We start from the raw sequence: 17,483 nt of genomic DNA, 5'->3' as shown, positions 1-17,483 counted from the left end.
ATTTCTTTGTAAACAGATGTTTATGAAAGACATTTAAACACTATGAAGGATACATGAAATCCTTTTAATTCATATATATGTGAATGGCCATGTCACTTCTGCAAATATTTTTTCTACTATCTTACCTCTATTATGAAAATACTTGTGTAACTTGCCCTCAGAATGTTTCAATCATGGTGATTGCTAATAGGCTACTATTGCTGATTAACTAGGGAATACAGTCCATTTAGTAGGAACTATTAATGGTCATTGAGATTGTAGGAATGCAAAAGAAAAAAAAACAGATTTAGAAATGATACATCTAAAACAACAGCAAACACTTCTACAAAGCACTTAAAAGCTTGGAAATTAGTGTAAAAATCAGAAAAAAAAAATTGTCTAGAAATTAAATTTAAGTAGTCAAAAAATTTGGAAGGGAGAACTTTGATGCTCTTTTGCCAACCTTTATGGCAGTTTAAATAAAGTTTAATTCTCACACAACCAAGAAACTTCTAAAATGGCCAGTCATAATCCTGACAAGTGTTTGGAGAAGCTCTGTTGTGTGTTGTAATGTTTGTTTTAAACACACAAGCCTTTTAGTTGTATCTTAAAACCAGTTTTGATGTTGTTGTCCTAAGTAGACTCTGCCAAGGGTAAGGACATAAATGACACCAAAAATCCTTTCTTTACTAGAGGTTATAATAAATATTTTTCTCTAACACCTGCAAACTTCTGTGTATGTAAAACTACAGCTCAGCCAGGTGAAGATGAATGGTTGCTAATTCTGATATACCAGGTTTGAGAGGTTTCTCTATCATGTCATTTTTTATCTTCTCTTTCAAGTTACCTGCATGCACCTGCTGTTGTTGTAGCAAGGGAGGCTGATAGTTCTTTTTGGAGTTTTTTGATGTGTTCTGGGAAGGATTGTTCTGTAGCTCTGAAGGCTGCTGTGAAACATCCTAAATGTTAATGGCAGAGGGCAAAGAGATCTGCTTTGACCTTAAGTACCCAAACGATTACCAAACTGACCTAGTAAAGGTGTTGATCACTAATATTCTCTTCCCTGTGCTGAATGAATATTCTGCAATTTTCCTTCCTTCATTTGCAGGAAAGGTGTTAACACATTCCCAAAACATACCCTCACAATTTTCCCATGCAAATAACCAAGCAGGAAAACATCAGCAGAGGGCACTATTGAGTTATAAATGGAATAATAATACACTGACATTTAAAAACTGTGTTTTCAGTTTCCATTCATAGAATCATAGCGTAGTTTACAGTGAAAGGGGCTCTGGGGGTCATCGGGTCCATCCCTGTCTCAGAGAGCCAAATTCGAAGTTAGATACAATGAATGTGGCCTTGCTAATATTTCTACATTGCTGGATCCTCTTTAACAAGCTGCAGTCAGATGCAGTTTTTCTCCAAACTGCATTTGTAGCCATTTGTGAGGCTGGATGCAGAGCATGCCCAGAGCTGAAGCATAGTTATTTGGTATGAGTAAGACCAGAAAAAAATTGTTTAACCATTTCTGTTTCCAAAGTTAGTAAATAGGTTTTGAACAGTTGCTCCTCAACTTGAATAAAAATAGGCAATCATTAAAAAAAAATTTTTCTACAAGTATTTTGTCTGTTACTTCTGTAAGGCAAGATTGACCAGCATGGCAATTTCAATGTAGGTACTGTTGAAGCAGAGTATTGATGATTTATGTTTTTTTAAAAGTATGGTTTTACAGTATTTCTTTCCAACCACTTTACTGGAGAGCTGAGGTAGATAGCAACAGGAAGAATTTACACGTGAGTACCACTCTCATGTTTTAAAGCCTTTTTTTCCAAAGATGTTGTATTGAATGTGTAGACAGATTTATAGAAAGCAGAGGCTTCTCCAAATCAGTGAGTTTTATTAAGGAAATTTTTTCTTGTTTTAATATGTCCTAGCCTGTCATCATTACTTGAATTAATTCCCGTTCCTTTTTTCAATCTAGTTGCTTATATTAGCTGAAATTTTATTAGCTAAAATGGTAAACTGTTGAATTTTGTAGGATACACCATTTTCCTTCAGCTTATCCAATTCTGCAATGCTTTTCAAGAGCCTATTTGAGACAAAATTGCAGACTTCCAAGCTGAGGAACAAATGTCTGTTGTAAAATACCAATCACAGTGCTACTTTGGGGAGTTTACTGGCACTTGTGTCACATTAAAGAAATTCAGATAGTTACTGAAGCCACTGGGATGCACTAATAATTTGTTAATTGCCTCTAAAGCAAATGTTTCACTACTGTCTTCAGTCTGAGAAGCAATATTGTTGAATCTTTGTCTGGTTTCCACCTTTTTTTTTTTTTTGACAAAGGTTTAGCTGCTACATTTATTCAGACAAAATATTCGTGATTTTATGTATTAAATAGGGCTGTTGGAAAGGGTAACATCTGTTTTTTAAAATTCTCTTTTCACTCCTGGAAAAGTGAATATTTTAGATGTGGTTAAAGTAACATAAATGTTTGCCTACCTCTATGAATTTTGACCTAGAACAACTCCTGAAGAGGTTTTTGGCCTCTTAAAAGCACTTGCCCCCTAATTTAATAAACTATATTTGCATGCTCTTCAGCTGAAGTTTTAGCTCCTCTCAGATGCTGATCTATCCATTTAACACAAGCAGTGGGGTTGGTGAAATGTGAGTTTATATTGCTGGCAGCTCTGCAAACAAATGAGCTTTAACAGGCAAATGGCCTCCTGAGGCACAGGCAGCTGGAGTGCTGCTGTGTGCTTGTCCTTGCAGGATGCAGTACCAGCTGGGGTGGAATTCTGTGCAGGTGGAAAGGGCTGCAGGGAGCTGAGGTGCAACTGCTCTGTTGTCAGCAGAAGCAGGGTATGGTGAGTGTTTGGGTTGTGGTCAGAACTTGGGCAGGATTTGTGAGCTCTGCAGTTCCTGGAGCAGCAGCAGCCGGATCTTTCAGCCACTGGTAAAGTGTGTCCTTGGTGTCACAGCTGGAGGCACCTCCAGTTGAGCAGGCAGGGTATGCTGATCACTGAGAAGTAGTTATTGTCTTTGATGAATGGGGATGTTTGCCATGTAGGAATAATATACATTCAGAAAATATAGTCCCAACTAAAATGGTATTAAAAAAACAAAACAAAATTTTTAAAAACTCTGCAATATTCCTGGTTTCAAAATACTGAAGATCTCTTTATTTTTCAATTAGGTGGCATTAGCCAAGCTTTTATTTTCTATTTAATTTCACAAATAAAAATTGCTATTAAATATGCAACTGAGCAATCTGAGTTGTCAAAGAGAGGTAGGCATGAACATCTGTGGAGGTAATGTGGTATTTTAGTGTGTTGGAAGATGGTGGTGTGGAGATGATAAGTTCTTGTGTAGTAAGTTTTGAATGATGTGGAGGAGTTGGGGCACAGAAGAATTAAAGATCAGTTTAGGACAACTGCTAATGACAACACTACCTTTTCTGAATGCTGACCCAAACTGAAGAATGCTGTGCTTTAAACAACAAAACCATCACAGCTGGGCAGTCCCAGCAGTGACAATGTGGGACTGGCCTCTACTATAAACTTTTGTATCTCCTGCAGAAAATGTAGCTCAAAATGGATACAGGGGAGAATGATGAGGGACTGCCCAAACCTGAACAATGTGAGAGGTTTACTCTTGACTCCCAGGGTGCAGTGGTGGCCACCACTGTAAACAGCAGCACATTTAGCACTCCTGCTGGCAGGGCTTCTTGCAGTGAGTGTTTGGAGTGTTCTTGGTGAAGAATTATTCAAAGTCACACACTGGATCATCCAGCTACTGAAGGGAGTTGAGATACATGAAATTATGAGGGAATAAGCTGAATTATGCCTGGCAGATTGCAGAAGGCACAGGTTCCTAGTGCTTTCAGACAGGTACTACATCCACAGAGCAGTGACTTTGCAGTGATTTCAGCCGTGACTTTGTGACATCAATGTTACCCTGACTGATTAAAATCAAGCACACAGTTACACAGGAACTTCCTGTGTTTTGGTATCCCTCTTCCTCCTCCACCCCCACAAACGCTAGCACATTGCCCTCAAATGGCTGCCAAGCAGTTTTGGACTCTCATTATGAGATTCTATTGTATATACTCTTAAAAAAAGTAGAAATTGCACATCATTGTGTAGTTTTACATGACAAGTTTTACTTCATCTTTAGCAAATTACAGTGAATTTTGTGATTTTCTGTTGTTACCTTAATATTGTGAAGTTGCAATTCTTTGCTGACTTTTACTATCAGGATGACCAATTACTCTCCTGCTGAGTTTATATTCTGTTGCTATTCTAATGGGATGAGTGAAGAGAAGAGGATATTGTTTTTTTTTACTTTCCTCTGTAAGGCTTTGGTTTGTGACACTTCTCTGTGAAATTATCCATATGTTTCCTTAGGAGTTTTCAAGGAAGACTTAAGTTCACTATTACACAAAAAAGGATGATATCCAAGGTGCTGCTCTTGTTTTGGCAACTTGAATTTACTTCCAAAAATTCTGTTTAAAATAAAATCAGTGGGATTTATGTCAAGGTTGTTTAAATGCTTCCTACATTGTGGAACAAATTAGAATTAATTTAATGTGTTTCATTCCCCCAAGTTTATTCTGAACTTCTAAAGAAAAATAGTGATGGAAGGGAATTTCTTATAAAAACTTTTAGGGGCACTTACAAACAATGTTTCTTGAATTTCTGGAATTAAAAGCAACTGTGTGTAGTGCATCTTCCCAAATCCATGCAGCTAATTATCTACAATAAACTTTCTAAAAGCAAACAGATAAGATCAGTATATCTCATAAGAGGAGCTTTACAAGGATGCTCTGCCTCTGATCTGGAAATGAAATTGGTAGGAATTTCCCATTTCTTTTGGAAAGATTGGCAGTGGTTATAGTGAATTATCTATCTCTTCTTTTATTATGGATATGTGGACAGAGCAACTGTATAAAGGAGGGAAACAAGAATTTTGCCTTTCTTTCACTTATTCAACTATTTTAAAGAAATAATAAATTACTTTTGGCTGTGTTTTCAAAAGGAAAGCCAATGGCATCTTGGCCTGGACCAGCAATGGACCAGGGCAGGGATTGTCCCCTGTGCTGGGCACTGGTGAGGCCACACCTCGAGTGCTCTTCCCACTTCTGGGCCCTTCACTGCAAGGCAGACATCAAGGGGCTGGAGAGAGTCCAGAGAGGGCAACAGAGCTGAGGAAGGGTCTGGAGAGGCCTGTGAGGAGCAGCTGAGGGAGCTGGGTGTGTTCAGCCTGGAGAAAAGGAGGATCAGGGCAGACCTTACCCCTCCCTACAGTGATCTGAAAGGAGGATGTAGCCAGGTAGGGGTCAGTCTCTTCTCCCATACAACCAGCAACAGGACAAGAGGAAATGGGCACAAACTGTACCAGGGAAGGAAGGTTGAGGCTGGACATCTGGAAGAATTTCTTCACAGAAGGAGTTGTTAAACATTGGAATTGGCTTCTTGGAAAGGTGGTGAAGTCACCATCCCTGGAAGTGTTCAAGAAAAGACTGGATGTGGCCCTTAGTGCTTTTGTCTTGTTGACACGGTAGTGTTCAGTGAAAAATTGAACCTGATGATCTTGGGGGTTTTTCCCACCTTAATGGTTCTATGATTCTGTGCTCCATACAGTGTGTGCTTTATAAAACATTATATGTGATGAAAAGGGACAATGTTCTGGAGGCAAGATTAGGACTACGAGATGCTTTACAGTCTGAGTGAGAAAAGAGCTTACATAGGATTTAACTGCTGTGGACTGTATGGCAATTTACTGCAGCCCCTAAAAATTTAAATGCAGTCAAGTTATGAACTCAGCTGGATGGACAATAAGCAGCAGTGTCAATATTGTCTTGCTACAATTGCAAAAATAGTAAGATTTATTACCACATACACAAGTTTTTGTCAACTTTATAGAATTCTTGCATACAATGTTATATGCAGTGTTGCAAGAAAATTTCATTTGAAAAATACAAACCTACTACTGAGCAGATGGGGGGGAAACCACCTGGAAACAGATGAAACTCTGCTGATTGTTTAGATGTTGCACCTTCTTGTTATGCTTATGAGCTGCTGAGTGGTTTGTTAAATCCATTTCCAAATGCAAGACTTTTTACACGAGGGTGGCTTTGAGCCAAGGCCTCTGCTGGAGGCCAGGAAGTGACAGGCAGCTGCTTCTCCTGGTGAGCAGCTGGAGCCAGCAGTGTGGAATAGACAGTGTGGTGGCATCTCTTGGAGTGTCTGGATCATGGTTAGCCCCTCATTATGTCAGGTCTGGGGAATGAGGCTGACTGAAGCTGAAGAAATGCAGCTTCTAAAATGAGTTTGTGTCCCAGATGCAGAAGGGTTGGAAGAAAGGGGCAGAAAATCAGTATCAGGGTGGGAGGGGGAGTTGGGTTTGCTGTGGGCAAGCAAAAAATAGGAAATCCTACCTCACATATGTGAGTGATGGAGGTGGTGGGGAAAACCTCCAAAGAATGAAAGCTCCAGGGAGGTGGTGGAGCCAATTTTGTTGTTGATCTGAAATTGGCTCCCTTTGACATTGTGGTCAGATCTGGGAAGTTGAAGGCTTGAGTTTTAGCATCTCAGGCCCAGAAATGGAGCTCTCTTCTAAAATGGGATCTGCCATACTCATTTTGTTCTTGTAAACCTTGTGTTTGCATGAAAATAATTGAAAGCATGTGTTGTATATATGCTTGTCTCAGACTGTCTTGCCCCATGTTACATCTTAAAAATCAGTGGAAATATGTTTGGGAGCTGTCTGGCTTTGGTTTTTGGGTTTTGCAGGGTTTTGTTTTCCTTGGCCTTTCATTGAATGTGCAGAAAGAGCTGGTTTGTTGAAGGTTTGCTTTAGAGCTGTTATGATCTGGGAAGTGATGTACTGTTGCAGATGACAGTGAAAAGGATTTTCAAGGTGTTTACAGATAAATGAAATTGTTTTCAAACATATTGAGGTGTGACTTGCAAGATCACAAAGTTCTGACAGCACACAAAAAAAGGTATTGCTTCCATGAAAGTTAAGGCCAGGCCAACTTGTATAAACTTCACAAAAAGAAGCTTACAGCAATTATAGACTTAGTAGACTGAAAGGTATGAAAAAAGGCATTCCAAGACCAAGAGAAGTGCTGGCATGCTTCAGAGCTCATCTGTGTCCCTCTAACTTATCACTCAGTGTAACAAACTATCTCCTGTAGAGGAAATGCAGTACAAGTCCAAAATACCAGCAGGTCTAGTAAAGCTGACTGTGTTCTCTGTAGGGAAAAACATCTAGAACTCTCATTAATCATAGAATGATTTGAGTTGAAAGGGACATTAAGGGTCATGTATTTCCAATCCTCAAGGATATTTGTCAGACAAGGATTTTAAGAAGATAACACTCCAGTACCTGGTAGCACAGATAGAACAATGTGTGCAGGCAGTTGCTGTGGGTGAAGCAACAGATGCTCAGAGAAGCTAATTATGACAATGGCAACTTACAATATAATGAAGTGAAACATGCAGAGAAGTAGAAGAACGTTTCTGAACATTTCTAAGTACCACAAGGCATGTGAAAGACATCAGTTTATCCATTTAGAAGCTCCTGTGACCTTCTGTGTACCCTGTATGACTTGGCCACTGCAGTGCTCAAATGAAAAGGAGTAACTTTTAAAATCATCATTGACAAACAAGCCTGGTCCTCTGACTGTTGGTGATTCTCCTTTTCCTGGGTATTCAGCAGTTTAATTCTCACAATTTAACAGATAAAAAAACTCCCACTAACACAGAGAACCAAGATAAAATTTTGAAGAAATGCGATAAAACTAAATTCCAATTTTTCGCCTTTTTTTATAAAGACAATTTTTAAAGCTTCCGTGTGGAATTTATTGGTTTAGAGTTAAAACTAAGTTTTAGTGAGCTAAGTATTTGTAAATGGAGCCTATTATAATGGGACAAGTAAACACCTCTTAATGATTTCTTGCTTAGCTCTTTCCCTGCCACTGCTGCCTCATGTCCTCCCACCCCATGCAGGCTTCCTGACCCCGCCACTTAGCAGGGTACTAATGAATGAGCCAAAAGAGCTTTGCCTTGGCACGCTCCCGTTGGCTGCATTTGGGTTTCAGTGATGAAACCCAGAGAGGAAACAGAACCCGGGAGCTCAACAGTCTGGCAAGAGTGCTGCAAAGCATCAGATGTGTAAGGCATCCTACTACTCTCAAGTTTTCCTGAGACTGTTCTTTCCAGATGAGTTGGGAGGGGTAGAGTGGAGCATGTTGTGTGGTTGGATTTCTTGGTTTGTGTGTTTTTTTGTTTTTTTTAAATCTGAATTTGAACTGCAAAATCTGTAGCAAGTTCAGACTTGAGCTCTTGTAACTGATAATAAAGCAGCAGTGTCAGGATTTGTCTGTGTATCAAACCAGTAAGGAAAGACAGCAGTTAGAATTAAACAGGATTTTTGAAAACGGGTAATGTTAGTGTATAACAAAGAAGGTTGGTTGGTTTATTTTGTCCTGTTTGGGTTTTTGTTATTGTATAAATATTTTTGTTCATTTTATTTCCTCAGGAGGTAATTATAGCTGTGTTTTCTTGCTGTTTAATAGGCTGATATTTCTCCTGGTCATAATTAACATGGATGACTTTTTTTATGGCAATACAATCATGTTACAGCAAATGTAACAAAAATCCATGGTGATGACAATGGTATTTGGGAGAGCTTATCTGTAAGCTACAGATAAAATACACTTTTACCCATATGTTTTAGTTATCCTCTCACAGACTCATTAACATGTCATATATGTGCTTCTATTTCTCTAAAGGAAGCAATTTGATAGATAAAAACCATCTCAAACTGCGGAGAGAGAAACTTGATCTGCTGTTAATCTACACCTTTTTTTTTAATGAGGAGAAAATGAGTCATAACTAAAGCAGATGGAGAAAGAGATAAATAAAAGCTGCTCACAATAGCTGATAATAATTACAAAAAGTACAGTGCTGATCTGGGAAGCTAGGTGTTGAGCATAATACATTTAATAGCAACATTCTTTGCTAAAAGAATGAGTGTTAAAATATTTAATATTTAATTAGGAATGCAGGCATTCCTTTTTGAAAAAAGCATCTTGAAGAACCTTCTGATGTGGCCTGTGCATAAAGCTGTGAACAGGACAGCAGTGTTCGTGTCCTCAGTCCCTTGAGGCTCTGTCCAGCTCTCTCTAAACTGAATGGCAAAATTCTTGCTGGCATCACTGAAGTGGAGGGGGCCTCAGATATGTGCCTTTTCCCTGTGAATGTGGATAATGTTTTTTTTTCCTGTAAAGTCTGAGCAGTCTTCCCTGCATCCAAAAATGTCAGTTGTGACCTTTCTAAGTACCATTAGTTTTTCTTCCTGTTCTCCTCTTCTGCCCTACCTGCAAGGGGCCTACATCTAGTCAGGATCCACGTGTCTTTCTTTGTTCCTGATATAAATTTATACTAGTTTCAATTAAATGTAGGATTGCCACCATAAACTGTAGTCACCTATAAAATTTGAATTTTCCTCCACATAAATTTATTACTTTTACCTTAATTTTGTAGAATGTTAGTGTTTAGTAGTGAAAACTGATTATTTACTTTCAAAGGGCAGTGTCAAAAGGGAAAAATCTGTTAAGATACACTTGATCTTTGTTTTGGCATATAAGGTAATCATAACAATGGTTTTGGTGGGAAATTGTTAGGACACCTGTACATTACATGGGCTGGATTTTAATGGAAATGGCTTTTTGTTCTCAGCTTTGCTTCTATTTAATGTGAAGGGAAGCAATGTAAGCTTGTTCTTCAGTCATTTGCAGGAAAAAAATAGTTTGTTGTTATTGGGTTTTTGTAAACAAATCCAAACAACTTCAATAAATAATCGAGAAAGAAGGAGGAACAGGCAGAGTGCTAACTTCTGATCATACTTACCCATCTGTGTTCTGTGACAGTGTTCCTTATTTAATTAACAGTAGTGCACAAAGATCATAACCCAGTTTCTGATACTGTAATATTAATACTTTTCCTGTTCTGAAGAGCTGGCAATTGAAAAATGCTCCTTCTTGATATATTTAGGCAGTAAGAATAATTTGTGAGAAATTGACCTAAATAATATTACCCAAGAGATAGCTTTGCCAAGTAAAGCTAGTTTAAATATTTAAAAGAATGGAGATACGTTGTCAAAGGGACACAGATATTTGCTTCACTCTCCAGAAAGCTCTTTATGCATGACTTGGTGAACAAACACCTATAGGGTAAGGACTTCAGCAGTGCTGGATGGAGTCTAAGAAAGTTCAGTGTAACAAACAGGTTTTTTACCTGAAAAAACCCTGTAAAATAGCAAAGGTCTCATTTGAGATGTAAAATAAACAGTTTTATATTTTAGGGAGAAGGAAGATATGGTAATAAAATACTTTTAATGAAAGGAAATATTGATGAATAATGCTATTTTATTTATGCAGCAAAAAAGATCTCAAAATTCAGCCTGTGTTCTTGAAAAAAAAATCACATTTAACAAAGGATTTGTCGGAACAATGTAGAAGAAAAGCAGAAAATCCATCTATTACTGGACTATGATGAATTAGAATAATTTTTCTGCCATCTTCACAAGCCATGTTGAATTATCAAAATAAATCCAAATCCAAACTGAAGTGGCATCTCTATTTCATACCAGATAAAAACATTTAGGAGAGGTATTTAAAGCAGTAGAAAGAAAACTGTAGACTTGGCTGCCAAGGTTTCAAGCAGCCAGCTGTAACTTTCTGATAGTGAAAAAACTTGGAAATGTTTCTACAATGCCTGCTAAAGGTTAAAATCCTTTCCAAGCAGTGATGGAGAGCAGATGTTCAGCAGGTAGAATGTAGAAACAAAATAGAAATTAGTCTTCCAGATAAATATTACCAGATAAATATATGAAATATGTAGAACTTCAGGTATAGTAAATTAGAATGATGCATCCAGTGAAATGGACAAAAGATGTCTTGTTTACCTCATTGAAACATATTTTAAGGAAGCAAACAACTTCATGAATACATTTAACAATTACTGATGTGCTGAAATGTTTTGAGTAGAGCACTTGTGAGATTTTAATAATATGAAACTTGCGTAAAGACTTCTATGTAAAACAAGTAGAGGAGAAGATTCTTTGAATATGAATACTTCTGTCCTGTCTTAGCAGGAATAAAATATTGCTACTTCTTAACATACAATGGCCTGTGAGTCATTATGAAACCTGCTTTTTTCAGGTGAAAAATGGAAGAATTTTACCTTGGCAATGGTTCCTTCAAACATAAGCAGGGAAAAGAGTTGTCACAGGTATTGCATGCTACTGGTAATAATTGTATCCACCCCAAACTTCAAACAAAACCTACTTTTGAAGTAGACAAGGGGTCTGAGATTAGGTCCTCAGCAAGTGATATTGAGAAGATGTTTTTGCTTAAAGCCTCTTAAGCAGATGTTAACTGGTGCAGTTTCAAACTTGTGTTTATAGGTTATATTGTTTGTATCGGTGCCCTGAATTTTATAAACAGCTATGATTAAAAGACATTCTTCTGGAATTTTGCTGTCCTCCACTGCCAAAGATAAATTTGTTTCCAATGCTTTTGGATTTGTGTTATTCCCATTAAAAAGGAAGGAGTAAATAACTTCTCTAAGCCTTCAGAAATCTCTGTTAATGTCTCATGGCACTTGCTGGGCTGGTCTCCATGTTTCTCTCAATCTTTCCCAGCCCTGCCTGTCCTTAGGAACCTTCTTAAGCAATTGAATTTTTAAGTTTTGTTGGGAATGAATGGAACAATCACATGTGGCTTCATGGTTTTGTTTTTGCTTCATTCTTCCTGCATCATGGCAAAAGAGAAGCTCTGTTAATCACATCGGTGTCTTCCAAAACATCTCAGTCCAACGTTTTTCTTCCCTAAGTTTTCAGCTGAATAGGATTTATGCAGCTTATCTTGTCTCCTTTCAGAAGAAAAACTTTACTTGGGACTCTGGCACAAACCCTAAGTTTTTAAATGAGTGCTGGTATTGTCCTCTGAAGCATGAATACACCTGGGAAGTAAAATCAATAGAATGCAGAATCACATAATAACAGAGTTTACAAAAACCAAAGCAAATACCACAATTCAGCTGATAGACAGGTTTTGTCTTTCTGTTCTCTGTAGGAGTGTTTTTTGACATTATGCTTGCAGATGTGAAAAACACTTTCTTCAAGTCTTTTGATTTCATTTGAATTTAAGGCAGTGTGCAGTTAAATGGCATCAGCTCTTGTAAACAAAGATGTTTATCAGCACTTGTGTATTTCACTGTACATTTTTCACACAGTAGAATTTTCAGTCATTTGCTGCTGTAAAACTGGGCCCATTTTTAAAGCATTCTAGCATTAACTGATTTGGCTGGTAGAGGTGTATATGGGGTGCAAATTAAATTTCATGTGATTTTCTCATTATTCTTCTGAGTATCTTATTGGTAAAACTAGCTTGCAACAAGTTTAAATGATGAGAGTTCTAATTGCTGTCTTGCAAGAAAAATTTAACAATATACAATATTGCTATTGTAATAATATCCCATATAACAATAATGCAGTTTTCATGTGTGAAGCAAAGTAATATGGTGCATTTTAGTAAACACTTTAGATATCTAGAATATTTTTTCTATAATTTTAGATATCTAGAATAATTGTATGTTCAGGTATTCAATTCCCCCTTATCTTAAACCAAAGCTTCCATGTGCATGGTGCAGTTCACAGTAAATATACCAAATCAGTTCACTAGCTTTGGATCTGTGGAAAAAAACCAATATATTAGCATGTAAAATGCTTTAAGCATTGTAGGAGTATGATATAAGAAGGAGGCAACTTTCAGATATGCTTTAGTGAGTGCTCCCTTTGTGTATAGCAAAGTTTCAGTCCCCTGGGGAAAGATTTACTAGGCATCAAACCAATTTCTTCCATTTTCTGATAGAAGTCACATTTCTGAGTTTAAAAGAGAGCTGACTTGAATTGGAAAAACAGTTATCTAATTAAAAGTTGAAAATCATGATGTCAGGAAGGTTAGTTATTCTGAGCAAAATAGTCAGAAAGCTGAGGAAAAGGAAATAAAGATAGATGAAACAATGAATAATTATGTAAATCAAGAAATTGAATGCTGTTTGGGATGGCAGGCAATATTAGAGAAAATTCAGGACAAGAACTCTTAATCATGTTTTTTCAAACTAAATGTATGAGTGATAGTTGAAGAGAAAGGTAAGACTTTGAAGACATTTGGAGTTGAGTTAGTGCAGTGACATTGCAGCTGTCCCATCCCTTAGGAGATTTTTATCTCTTAAACTTCTTTTTAAAAATGTGTTTAACTGCTTTTTTTGAGGTATACACTCATTGAAGGACTATATACTGTGGTATGGATGGTGTAAGCCAAAAAGCCAGGCATTGTAGAACTTAGGCTCCTTGTTTCTGGCTCTGAACACACAGACTACACATGAAGTCTCTAAAATCATCCTTTGTGGTGAGAAATGTTTGGAGATTGGGTAGGAAGGCTGAAGAGCATGTGGCAGAAACTCTCAAGGGCTCACTCAGTAGTTGTCACAGGTCAGCTGCTGGAAATAATAATAAAGGGTGTGCTCACCCACAGCTAAACAGAAATTGAGACTGAACAGATTCTACCATGTGAGGTAAAAATACTTTGCTTAAACCTCAGTGAGGAACAGCTGATATTTCATCATTAATTAAAGTAGAATAAGACTCATGTATAACATCTTTTTTTTTTTTTAAACCAAGGCTTTAAGAGAAGTTTAAAATGTCATAAGGATCAATTTACCTTTTTACTCAACATATATATGAGAATATCACTCATGATATTCTCATATAAGATTATGGCAGATTTAATTTCAAACTGGTTCTCAGATGCCTTTGTCATTCAGCTGATGTAATGGCTGCTTGATTTCCTTTTTTAGTTGCTTGCTACTTCAAAGCACTTTATTGCTCTGTTCTAAAAATTCCATTAATTTATCTGTTGCTGCCTTTTATAGTCTCAAAAGAATGTCAGCCTTGCTGTGAGAAATGCAAGTACTGCAGGGAGGTGATGAAGCAGTAAGTGCTCTCCTAAAGACTCAGCTGTGTGTTCAGTCCTTTCTCAGGATTGTTTTTGGAGGTGCTCAAGGCAGAGCAGCCTGTGGAAACAACAAATGTGCCTCAGTTTCAAGTGTACACAGAGGCCAGAGCTGATGGCTGCTGGTTGTAGCTCTCATCCAAGTGAGGTTTAGTGAGGAATGTGCTGGTGGAAGACTGGGAACTTGTGGTTTATAAATGTGTTTTCTCTTCCTTTTTTCATGAAGTAGAAAGAATATAGCCTTTGCATCTTGAATTTACTATTCAAGCCTAATTTATTGAATACACACTTGATTCTAATTCCAGAAATCAATCATCTTAGCACTGTAGGTAATACCTGAAATCTGCAGGCACCACTCTTGTAGTGCCTTCTTTTTGTCCATTGCTTTCTTCTGGATAACAACTCCACCAAAATACTTATTCTGTATTACATCAACTGTTTAAGAGGACCTTGATAAAAGATAGCTTTCAGCAAGTTTAACATGTGATCATTGGTCATTGTGACTTTCATCACTGAGTCTGACAGCTGAAATACTCTTGACTGGCCTTTGCCTGGTTTTTGAAAGGCTGATGAAAACTAATCTTTTCCACACTGGAAGTTTATGCTCCCTTATTGTTGGTATTTCAACAGCAGTTGGAAACTTCATTAAACAATGCTCATTATTTTTGTACTGCAGGGACTGCTGTGTAGTTAATTCTGTAGCTAAAGAATTGAAACATTTTGTGCATGCTCAACATAACCTTGTTACACACTCATATTTAGTATGACTTTATTAGCTATTTTTTAACACTTCAGTGTTAAAAATAGTGCAGGCTCTATTATATGTGTTAGGAGCCTCTATAAGAAGAGCTCTCAGAATCACAGAATGCTTTGGGTTGGAAGGGACATTAAAGATCCAGTCCCAATTCCTTGCTGTGGGCAGGGACATCTCCCACTAGACCATGTAACACAGATCCCCATCCAGGCTGGTCTTGAGTATCAGGGATGGGGAGTCCCCAGTGTCTCTAGGCAACCTCTTCCAGTGCCTCTTTGCCCTTATAGCAAAACATTCCTTCCTAAAATCTAACCTAAACCTACTCTCATTCAGCTTAATTGAAAAAAAAACAAACTTGAAGTAATTTAAAAGTTGAATTAAAAGTAGCCTTGCAAAAGTATAAAAAGCAATCATTCAGCTTCCATCTATTCCTTTCTGCTGGGCCACTGTAGTCTCTTTAGATGAGACATCCCAGCTATTTCAAGTTATCCTTGTATTTACACAGATGAAATGGTGTAAGCTATTCTGAATCTGTAGCAAAAGCTGTTCTATTTCATAATTAATGATGAAAATATTCTTCCCCTTTCCAAATGCTAAAAGGGCATGCAGAAGCAAATAGCAGTGTATTTTGTTTCTGGTCATATGTTTTGTTTTGTCCACTTGGGCACCAGGAGGTGCATGCATGTGCATGCTTTTCTCTTCTGCTGTAAGTGTGGAAAATGCTATTAGGTTTTCCTGGTCTTGTATCTTAAGTTTCAGCACAGTAATTGGACAGTGAATGTAAGCTGGTAGTGATTGAGCATGTAATCAAACATGGGGGAAAATACAAGGGGAATTTTGAAAATGGGGAGAGAATAAGTGTGTGGACACATGTTGACAGACTGTTCCAAAGCTATGCTTTGTCTGTGATTCCATAAGAAAAATCAGCATTGTGCATATTTGTGTATTTGCAGGGCTCTGGTTTGTACATATTTGAAAGCCAAATATATTCCTATGCAAGAGCTGTAGTCTTAGGCCAGTGTCTTAACCAGGCAAAACATACTTAAGGGAATACAATCTGCCTCACCTTGTGCATTTAAACCTCTATTAATTAGATAGTTATGGCTGTGAAGGTAAGACTGGGAAAGGGAATGTGAGGAGCCAACCTTCTAAAAGGGGGATTTAGTTTTTCTTTCCCTGTTATTCCCTGGGGTATTTGACTTTGCTGTCCTTCCATAATGATCCATTTAAACAATCTTAGATATAAACAATGAGAACAGGAATTTCCTCTCCATTACTCAAGTTGCTACACTTTAGGAAGAGAACGAGGTAGTTGTAACAGGTTAGGCTGTGGGAATTGAGGGTAAGTGTGGGGTGATACTGTGCAAGGAAATGTGAAGTATTTATGTAGGTCACTAGCTCTGTTGTGCCTGTCACCATAACATCTCTTCCAGACACTGAGGTCATTATGTGGTGTCTAAGGCTGAGAATTAATTCTTGGAGATAATGAGTCTGAATGTAGATACATTAAATTTTTGCATGCAAAAACCAAATGCAAGATCCTTTTTTTTTTTGTACAACAGTCCATTTGAGGTCTGCTTTGACCAAGATAGGATCTAGATCGACAGTCATTCATCTGTATTTTGCTGCAGAGTAGCATCCTGCCTCATTTTCCCTTCCAGAGGAATGGTGTGACTGCTGAAATCTTCAAACACCAACATACAGTCCAGAGCAACTGCTCATATGACCACTGAAAAAAAGGGAATCCAGAAGCTCTTTGTTGCTGAACTCGTGCCTCATAGTCTGATTTAGAAGTGTGGCTTCTGCAGGGGGATTAGGCTGTGCAGTTACAGAAGAGTGGAAGCCAAAGTTTTGACTTATGGTATTAGGAATCTGTTAAAATGACTGAGTGGACATGATGAGGATGGTAATGCATTGAATGGTTTTATTGGTGCAGTGAATTTAATCCTTCTAGCCTTTTTACAGAAATTACAAAGCTTGACAGGGTTATTAGTGAAGTATTAATGAAATCCACCAAGCTATGCAGCTGTCTGCAAAGTATAGCATACAAAACAGAGTTCATTTTTAAAGTTATCAGGAGGATAGTGCTGTGAAAGAGAAGCTAAAAGGGCAATGGCAAATGAAATTAAAGACTCTGTAGCTTAGAGACAGGCATCTCACTTGACTACATCTAGCACATTTTTGACCATCACTTCCCATATAAGTAAGTCTGGCCTATCAAGTGGGATGATAAAAAGAGATGGATGCTAGATCTAGTCATTTTAATTACCTGGATTTGTTCCATTGAAATGTGGTTGCCAGGATATTGTTGCCTGAGTTATATACAAGACATTCAGATGCTATATTCTTGCTTACACAGAGGGTGAAAACATTTTTGCAAAGTTTTCCCATTTGAACACTTCTCATGCACTTCAAACATCCAGTTTAATAGTCATATCTGAAGTGTTGCATTATCTCTGCTCCTCAACGTGAATCGAGAAGTTACTCTGGATGGGAAGAATCCATCTTAGATGAAAGAAACAAGAGAGACCTCAGCAAGGTAAGAGATTTGAATTTGAGACAGATTCTCGTTTAATTTCTGGTTTTATACTTGGATAGATCAGCATGTTCAGATCAACTGAGCATACTGCTCTACCAATCTCACTTTTGTAGGCTAATATA

General features: G+C 37.7%; 1 protein-coding gene across 8 annotated transcripts in view; it reads left to right on the top strand.

Annotated features, from left to right (window-relative positions):
- The window catches only part of IRAG1 (inositol 1,4,5-triphosphate receptor associated 1), a 98,290-nt gene that overhangs the window by 7,219 nt on the left and 73,588 nt on the right, over positions 1-17,483 (top strand). For 2 of the 8 annotated variants that reach the window (XM_064425496.1, XM_064425501.1), the window contains exon 1: positions 17,159-17,361. The exons of the other annotated variants lie outside the window; for them this stretch is intronic. The gene's annotated coding sequence lies outside the window, so the exon portion shown is untranslated. Of the gene's footprint in view, positions 1-17,158; positions 17,362-17,483 lie in introns of those variants that run through there. 8 annotated transcript variants of the gene reach the window in all.

The sequence above is a fragment of the Passer domesticus genome, chromosome 6, assembly GCF_036417665.1.
Source record: "Passer domesticus isolate bPasDom1 chromosome 6, bPasDom1.hap1, whole genome shotgun sequence".
Classification (NCBI taxonomy): Eukaryota; Metazoa; Chordata; class Aves; order Passeriformes; family Passeridae; genus Passer; species Passer domesticus.
Note: the sequence above shows the minus strand (reverse complement) of the source record. Positions and strands in the feature narration are given on the sequence as shown.